Source organism: Tenrec ecaudatus, chromosome 8 (assembly GCF_050624435.1).
Source record: "Tenrec ecaudatus isolate mTenEca1 chromosome 8, mTenEca1.hap1, whole genome shotgun sequence".
NCBI classification, from domain to species: Eukaryota; Metazoa; Chordata; class Mammalia; order Afrosoricida; family Tenrecidae; genus Tenrec; species Tenrec ecaudatus.
Window position 1 is genome coordinate 59,625,864 of NC_134537.1, and position 7,750 is coordinate 59,633,613.

Here is a 7,750-nt window from a genome sequence, read left to right on the forward strand (position 1 = left end):
GGTTTTAAAAAGGTTGAAACATCGTGCTGCCTCCCCTGTCGCTTCCTTTCATCGGGTTTATTCGGTTTCATGACAAGAAAGGAAGGTGCCTGGATGCACAGTTGCATTATTATTGCTTATGTTACAGTTGCTGCTAAAAATAGTTTTATCCCAAGAAATGAAATCTAAATTAGATTCATGACCAGCTCCATTAATAAGCTGAAGCCCCAAACTCCTTCTTACTAGAATTTCCAAAGGAATGGCAAGAAGTAGACAATAAATATAAAGCCATTAAAAAATTATGAGATCGCTTTACCTAGAGGGTCCAATTCTCTAGTCTCAGGGAAGAAAATCAAAAAAGGGCATATAGATCCATTCTACTGAAAATGTGTTAGATCTAAGCCGTATTTATTGTCAATTATTTTGTATACTGTGCTTTTGTAATGGAGGAGAAGTAATGATATCATTCAAGTATCATTTTAGCTAATAGAACTGTAGAAATAGTTGATTAAAAATATCCTGGTGAAATTTGTCATGAGGATTAAATATTCCTAATATGTCCATTTATGGGCTGAAAGCATACCTAGTGAATAGTCTTAAAAATTAATATTTATACATTTTATGTTAACTTATACATATGGTTTCAAGGTCCATGGTCATGTATTTTTATATCTGGACATATTTCATACATATGGTTTCTTTTTAAATTTCAGCTAATTGACACCACTCAATTACTAAAGACAACTATATATTTGCAAAAGGAAGTAAAAACTATTTAAGAAGCATGCAGGACAAAGTGGAAAAAATCCTGTCATGTTGCTGGTGAGTCAGAGAACTTTACAGATTCTGCTACATGGTTAAGGAACATGTTTCATCTATAAAATGGGATGGAATAAAATACTTAATTGAAAGGTACACCTGACCCAAGCCATAGTATTTTCCATTTTCTCATCTGTATGTGGAAGTTGCACATTGAATAAGGAAGACTGAAGAAGAGTTGATGTGTTTGAATTCTGGAGCTGGCGAAGAATATTGAGCATGCCACTGACTGCTAAAAAGTCACACTGATCTGTTTTGGAAGAAGTAAGGTCAGAGTTCTCCTCAGAAACAAGGATGGCAAGGTGTCATGTTACATACTCTGAACATATGGCCAGGATAGGACAGTTTCTGGAGAAGGACATTGTTCTTGGTAAAGTGGAGGGCCAGCAAAAAAGAGTAAGCCCCTCAACAAGATGACACAGTAGCAATTCTTGTGAGGATGGTGCAGCACCATGCATCATTTCGTGTGCTGTGCATAGGGCTGCTTTGACAAGGAGCCACCTTGATGGCACACATCAACAACAACAACATCGACAACAACAAAAAGAAGTCGTGGTGGTTCTGCTTGGTAAGTACGAGACTGCTAACTGCGAAGTTGGCATTTCAAACCCACGGCCACACAATATGAGAAAGATGAGGCTGCCTGTTCCCATCAAGACTGGCAGCTCAGAAACCCTAAATAGAGATACTAGGGATTGGAATCAAGCTTAATGGCAGTGGGTAGGAATACGTGAGTAGTAGATAAGAGTTTGCAGGGAAACTTGGTTTAATCCAACTGGTACACAGTAGTTTCTCAGAAAGCACTATTAATTTAGTAATTTCCTATGGTTGGTTGATTTTATATCTATGTCTTTTTTATGGCTAACAAGAATGATCATTTATTGACTATAAAGCAGTGGTCTGTCCTCACTCAGAGGACATCTGTTGATGTCTGAAATCAGTTTGCTTTGTTATAATTTGGGGAGAATGTAATACTTGCCTCCCATGGGCAGAGGCCAGAGATGTCCTAAACATCCTGCAAGACAATGCACTCAACCACAAATTATCTGGTGTAAGAAGGTACTCTTTCTGAGTTTAAGAAGCCTAGGCACAAAGAAAGGTAATAGTTCGAGATGTTTTTAAAATATGTAGCTTTCAGTATGCTTGAAAAAGCTGGTAACTGTCCTGATACTTATTATCCTTGTAAACTCTTAGCCTCCTGAGGAACTACTCTAACTTAGCTCCTCTGTAAACCATACTCTTGGCCTTCCCCTTCAAGAATGAGTCTCACATTAAATTATTCAAACTTTTCACCATTGTTTCAGAAAGTAAATTGAGTTTGCGTGCTTAGACTGGGGTACCGTCCCTTCAAGAGAATACTTTTTGGTGACATCATCAAGTAGACAAAGTCGTAACAATAGAAGGTAATGAGGTGCCAAAGAAAATGCATGTGAGATGCAGTAGTGTGAACCATTAGCTTAGATCAATTTGGTGAGGAGTTAGCACAGAGGAGAATGTTTTGATCTTGAGGAATAAGAAAGACTTAACTAGGAGGAAGAGAGAGCACATCATTTCAAGTGGAGGGGCCAATTCACGCAAGATCCAGTCTGTTAATGCTCCCAAGAGTGCCTAGCATGCATTTTGATTCGAGTGTACAATATTTCTATTCATCTCTCCCATGCTACAGAAAGCCCTTCAGAGGGGGCTTCATTTTCTACTGACTTTATGCTACGAGCGAGTACAATTTCTTCATGCTAAGAGCTAGTGCAATTTCTTTTCTGTAGCACTCTCAGAAGGATTTCCTCCACTCAAGCATTATTGAGATTCTGGTTCTGGAAGGGAAAAACTAACAATAAGAATACTCGTGGAGACAGATGTACAAAGCAAGTAAATGTGGCAGGAAGCGAGGCTATGTTTGATAAATGCTGACGTGCGTGGCCACCCGTCCCCAGTTCGTCGGTTGTGGTGGCCTTTGTGCTGCTGCGATGCCAGAAGCGAAGCGACTGGTCCTTTAAGTGCCAGCAGGATTGCTCGTGATGGGCAGGATTCTGTGGAACATCAGACTAAGAGAGTCTCGGAAGAGATGCTTGAGAGCTATCACTACAACTTAGTGAATGACCATATGTCTCTTGGCTCCCAAGAGATTGCTATGTGATGCATTGCTGGCATATAAGAGCTGGAGGGTATCATGGCCCCAACAGTGGACTTGAACCTACCATGGACTGTGGAAATGGCACAGGGCCAGACGACATGAGTTGTGCTGAATTGGAGTGGACCCAATGGCACGTCACACCAGTGGGCCATAGCAATTTGCAGTAGTGAAGAACTAAGACCCTGTGGTCCTGACAGGCCACTCTACCTGAGCGAACTACAATTGACTCTTTGTGTGGTGCCAGGCAAATAAACTAACCTTATCAACTTCGGTTAAACTAGAAAGTAAAGAGAGGATAAAAATATCATGCAACTCTTGGGAGGGTTGGAGGAAATAAGCTTTCTGAAACCACACGGTGCACCTCTCTTTTGTTATTTTGAATTCTAATTTTAATAATGCCATGAAGGGAATGAAAACACAAGCACCAACTTGGGTGGGATGACACCATGTGTAGGAAGTTCAAAGGCAGGAATATGGAAGTCTGAGAAGCTACATGGCGGAAACTCCAATAATGAGGCCGATGTAGGAAAGAAGGAATCCCTGGACTCAGCTTTTCAAGGCAGTACAAGCATAGCCAGGAACGAGGCATATTTGCCAGACACTAGGCCGTGCTCTAGTGACTTTCCTTTACTTTTTACCACCAAGAGCAAGCAGGGGAAATTCACTAATCTCTGCATGGCTCCTCCATCTCTTAGAATGGTAATCTGGTCATGACCACAACACAGTTGAAATTTTCTGAGGCAAATTGCATCATATATATGAAAACGCTAGTTTGCATTTGCAATTGCCCAAACCAAATTCACTGCCACAGACTTGATTTTTTTTTTTTACTCTTAGCAATCTGGCTTTAAACAGCTTTAAATGTTTACAGGAGCAGACAGCCTCAGAGTTATACTGCAAGGTGGGTTGGAAAGGGCAATCTTGCAGTTAGCTGCCCAATGCTTAATCAATGCCACGAGAACTCCTTCAATCACTCTTGACTGCCTTGCCTTTTTTACCTCGCATGTGAATTTATTTTTGACCTCCCATGAAGACCGGCAGAACTGAGGGGTGCTAGTTGAGTCCAAGTTCACCAGTAAGCGATGGGGTCTTAGTATCGTCATCAGAAAAGAAAGAATATGTAACGTATCTAATATACTGCCATCACATGAGGAAATGCTCATTGTCATGAGCCCTCTGGGAGATACAAACAAAAAGATGACGAGATATCACCTTACATTCACACTGATAGTGAAATTACAAACAAAGCAAAACAGACCACAACAAATTCTGTAGCGGGTGTGGAGAGAATGGAACTCTCAGAGCTGCAAATGAGATTGTCAACATGTACAACCCTGGTGAAAGTGATATGGCTCTTCCAGAAGTAACTGGGAAAAGAAATTACTCTGCTGGCTATATACCCCAAAGAAGTAACCGACAGACACCAACAGACACATGCTCTCCCATGCTCATTACAGCACAGTGCACAACGACAAGAAGCTGGAAAGTTGAAGAATGGAAAATGAAACGCTGGTACATACACACAATGGAAGACTATGCATCTCTGAAAAACAGTCATGAAACCACAAAACACCCCATGGCATGGATGGGCCTGGAATCCGTTTGCTGAGGGAAGGTAGTCCATCACATAAGGACAAACATTGTGTGAGACCACTACTATAAGGATGAAAGCCACGCAGGCAGGCTTCAGTTCCCAGGCCAGGTCGTATTCTAATATGGTCCCAAGCAACAAGCTAGTATTCCTGCTTAAGTCCTAAAAACCACATTCAACCCTTCTGAGAACATCTTAAACATCACCTCAAGAGAGGTGGCCTCGCTCCAGATGGGGTCAGTTTCCCATGTTGTGGGGAGAGGAAGATCAATTCAATCCTGCTCTATAACCATGCTCCACAGTTATCTCAAATCAACAGACAACCCCACAAGAGGAATTAGTAATCTCTACTGGATTGCACTTCTGATGGTAGGTAAGCCGAGTGGCTCTGTCCTTGAGAATACATAATGATATTCTAATGCACATACACAAACACACACACACACACACACACACACACACACACCTTATATACTCGTGTATAAGCCGAGTTTTTCAGCACATTTTTAAATGCAGTTTTTGTGGTAAAATTAGATGCCTCAGTCGGCTTATACTCAAGTAAATACTCTGTCTCTCTCTACACACACACACACACACACACACACGAGAAAATATGTTGATACTATGTTCCTAACTCGGTACTTTATTTATCAATCATTTTATCGGGGGCTCGTATAGCTCTAATCAGATTTCCAGACATGCATCGATTGTGTCAAGCACATTTGTATATATGTTGCCATCAAAATATTTTCTTTCTACTTGAGCCCTTATATCAGCACCTCATGGCCCCCCTTCCCTCATGAACCCTTGATAATTAAAAAAAATTTCTCATGTCTTACACCGACTACTGTCTCCCTTCACCCATTTTTCTGTTGTCCATCGCCCTGGCAATGGCTTATATATAGATCATTGTGATTGATTCCCCCTTTTCCTCCCCCACCTTCCCCTTCCCCTCCTGGTATCTCGATTCTCATTACTGGTCTTGAGGGGTTTATCTCTCCTGGATTCCTGTGGGAGAGCTTTCATCTGTACCAGTGAACATGCTCTGGTCTAGCTGGGTTGTAAGGTAGAATTGATGTCATGATAGTGGGAGCAGGAAGAACTAAAGAACTAGAGGAAAGTTGTATGTTTCATCGGTGCTATACGCACCCTGATCGACTCATCTCTTCTTTGTAACCCTTCTGTAATGGTTGTCCAATTGTCTACAGATGGGCTTTGGGTTTTGACTCCATGCTCCCCCTCATTCACATTGATCTAATTTTTTCCTCTGGGTCTTTGATGTCTGATACCTGATTCCATCGACACCTCATGATCACACAGGCTGCTGTGCTCCTTCCATGTGGACTTTGTTGTTACTCAGCTAGATGGCTGCTTGTTTATCTTCAAGCTTTTAAGACCCCAGACGCTATATCTTTTGATAGCCAGGCACCATCAGCTTTCTTCACCACATTTGCTTATGCACCCATTTTGTCTTCAGAAACCATGTCCGGAAGGTGAGCATCAAGAATGCTGGATTAGAACAAAATGTTCTTGCATTGAGGGAGTACTTGAGTTGAGGCCTAATGTCCATCTGCTACCTTACTACTTAACATATATGTATATAGATATATTTCCCTATCGTTATATACAAATACATTTACATATGTAGATCCCTGTATTTATACCTCTATAAATGTCTTTTGTCTTTGTATTAGTTCGGGTAGACAAGAGAAACAAATCCATAGAAACTCATATGTGTATAAGAGAGAATTTTGGGTTTAACACCTCTTCTAACTAGGTACTTTTGACCTAGTTCCTAACAGGTCCTGGTGACCTACACAACATGCTATAGACAACTGGGACATTAGATGGTCCTTTGGAGGCATACAACATCCTTCAGAGACCACACCAGAAGTACTCAAATTGAAAACCTCAGTAAGCAAACTGGACTTTACTTTAAATTCATTTGTACCAGAACTAAAAATTGAAATACTCCCTTGAACTCTAAGCTGAAATGCCCCAGAGGCAAAAGAAGCCAATGATCACTATCCAAGGCTTGGGAACTGGTGGCCGTTGACTTTAGGTGGATTTGGACTTATTTCTTTGAGGGTGCTCAATGAATGGTAACCTGTGACCAATATATATTTGTCATTTTCATGCTCTTTTTGCCTTTTTTGTGATACATCTTATTTTCAGTAACACTTCTTTAGAAAGGTAGAATTATATCTGGTACGAATGGTTACTATGATTTACCATATATGTTAAGGCATGGTTCTGCTTGTGTAAAAAAATGTATTACTGAAAGTATTGCCATATCTCCCGACCCCACATCTTGTGTAACTGGGGTCCAGTCACCGAAGTTTTGAAGCTGTACAAGTTAACAATTCATGTATTGCAGTCTAATAAGATGTCCCACTCATGAGTAAATTCTTTACCCAGCAGTATTTTATCATTGACTAAAATAATGTTACTATCAACCAAATTTCCTTAAGACCCATAGAGAACACCTATGATATTCTTCAATAAAAAAATAATTTCCCTGAAGTTAACCAGGGAATCTACAGAAACCATGGTTGTATAAATGGATTTTGAGCTCTCACTTGATTGCAGCCCTAATATAAGAACAATTCGCTCTTGTGACATGGTCCTGCCTGGTACTCACCCTCATGAAGAAATGGGCACCATAACAAAATGTGGTGGAAAAAAATCAGATGGGGCTTGGCTATTGGGAAATATAAAGTCTGAGGCCTTAAAGGCTTGTCCTAAAATAAGCAGCCATTTAAATGATGAGTCAGTGAAGTCCACATGGAAGAAGCACACTAGCTCACATGAACCAAGGATTATAAATAATAAGTTCCAAACCCAGAAAAGGTAATTGTATGAGAGCTTAAATTCTAAACATCCAGTTTCCAGAAGGCTATGGATGATAGAAGAAGCCCAAAATCTATTTGCAGGGTCTCTACATGGACTGAGTTGCCAGTGAATCCTAAGTGACCACAGTATGGGTGTGTGAACAGTCATTGTCTTTGTAAGCCCCACTAGATGAATGGTTGGGCCCATATAACTACATAAGATGTAGAAAAACTCTCTAATTTAGAGATTGGCCAGTTGTACCATTCCACCCTGTATAAAAGTGAACCATCTCAGAAGCAGAAACAGAAGCATGCCACAAACACCAAGAAAGATGTTTCAAAGATCTCCATAATCATGGATATGGGCTAAAAGTACTGTGTTACCTCTGCCATGGATCC